Source organism: Pinus tabuliformis, chromosome 2_1 (genome assembly GCF_031772625.1).
Source record: "Pinus tabuliformis cultivar Carrire ecotype Pingquan chromosome 2_1, CPIR1, whole genome shotgun sequence".
NCBI classification, from domain to species: domain Eukaryota; kingdom Viridiplantae; phylum Streptophyta; class Pinopsida; order Pinales; family Pinaceae; genus Pinus; species Pinus tabuliformis.
In genome coordinates, this window is record NC_142299.1 from 357846932 (window position 1) to 357849306 (window position 2375).

A 2375-nucleotide genomic window follows, 5' to 3' on the forward strand; every position below is an offset into this window, starting at 1 on the left:
ATCTTTGATTTAAATTTTTCCTCAAGGCACATGTTCATGCTGTCAACTCAAAGTTACAAGTTACACATCTTGTGTATTAGTCTCTAGCGCCATCCACACACAGAAGGCACCGAGAGAAAAAGTTCACAAGAGTCCATAACATGTCTGACTTAGGAACGGAGGAGAGGCTTACGTAAAAAACATGAACTCCCTTCTAATTTAGAGAAACCCGTGTATATGGTCGATTTTTTTTTTGTTTGACCCATAAGAAATCCTTTTAGTTTATGGATTTCCTATTTTTAATAAATTCGAAATTCTTGGTTAATGTTACTGCAGTATGTAAATAATTCTACCTTTTTCTCGTAACATTTTATTAAAGGAGCGATTTTTTTTTTAGAACCATATTCATAAAAATCTTCTTTGGTTTAAATATCTTGAAATATAGCATGTTATTGATCCTTTAATAACCAAGATTTATACTTGGGTTCTCCTTCACAAAATCCTAATTTCTCTTTGGTGTTATGATTTCCATATGCTTAAATTTCCACAAAATTTTTGGGGTTATGTTTCTTTTAGACTTTTCATAATTTCTCCCCATTAAAGAAACACTACGGAGGTGGATTAGTCCATAGGCCTCAATGTTCGAACCTAGGCTCTCATACCATTTGTAACGAACCTTCGTGGCCTACCCGGAAATATAACGCCTAATCCCATAACTTGTTTTGAAATTCCTTTAGATATAGTTAAGATTCCATATTCCTTTCTTCAAGTCTGACTACTACATCCCATTCAGGGAGGAACCGTATACCATAGATACATTATCTTACCTTCCTCGAATAATTTTATAGACATAACCACAACTTGGAAGGAAGGAGGAGCCATAACAAGCAACCATCAAGCCATAACAAGCAACCATCAAGCCATAACATGCAACCATCAAGCCTCTTGTGACATGCATGGTATCGATATCTTCTACCCTTATATATATAGATAGAAATTACTTCCTAACTGCTTTGCATGCCTCTAGATCTCATGCCAATAACTTGCCTCAACACTAATAAATCCTGATTACCATATGCATGCATAAACTTTATAAAATCCATTAACTCAGATAATCACATGCAACACCTTCATCACATCTACTCTTTAATCAGATTGCTCATAAGTGTTTTCATCCACTTAATATGCCCTACTGCTACATAAGGATGCAATAAGAGCACATGCATAATAAGAATCCATCATTTTCATAATAAAGATGACTCTTAAGTAACAAACATAATGCAAATCGAACCTCATTGAGTATACATGCAATAGATAATTTGACCATCATAGACTATTTCGTTAAATGCATTATACCATCTGATCTGCATGCAACCACCACTATTTGCCATGTTAAACTAGAGACTTTATATAGCATTAAATACATACTACGATCCTTCACTAACAAAATGATGATCACCTTTAGATTCATTGGATATTTCACTCATCCACATGCATAAGAATGAAATTAATTACATGAATACAGATAGCATCAATAGATATCTTATGTAATACAAGTACAGAAGTGGAACACCTCAATGGATGCAACTCAGCTTATAGTACCTTAATGCATAGATTAAATAACATGAAGCTCTGGCTTTACAATTTCAGACTTAGAACCAAAATCATTTATCAGGTATAGTTATCATTCTCCTATACAATGATCACATAAGTTAAAGGCATACTATTTTCCTTCATCACATTAAATTAAGGATCAAGTTTAGATTCCACAACTATTTCATCACATGACTTAATCCTTCTATTGATTTTAACATAAAATACATTAAAAAAACCATATGCATAAATTGCAATCTTCCATACCAACAATTAACGCAACATCTATATAACTGAACCAAATATTATAATGACATAAAGGGTAAGAGTTCGACATACAATCATTCCATGCATGTATGTCCAACTAAAACATCACTTGGGGGGAGGAGCACCACCACCCAACCATGAATCACCTTTGATTCCCCCCGAGTGAAGTTCTTGCCAAGGATCAACTATCCTCAATTGATCGATGCACTGGGTATTTAATACCCTCTTTCATGATTTAGTTTCCATTAGCGGCGTCCCACTTTTACGGATTTTTCTGTTTTGCTAGGCCTTTTTCCGAAAAGCTCGTCTTTATCTCCCACGAGGCTTTTCCTCATAAAAGCTTGCCTTTGTCTCCCGCAAAGCTTTTATATCCAATGGATCTTTATCTCCCATCCATTCGATGGATCACCAATCCATCCAAGCTTATCTAGTATCACATCTAGAAGCTTTATCATGAAAGATTTATCTCTATCCCATTCCTCAATGGGATTTGGCAAGAATCTCCTCTCTCTTGGTGCTCCACTGTCCAAGTGATT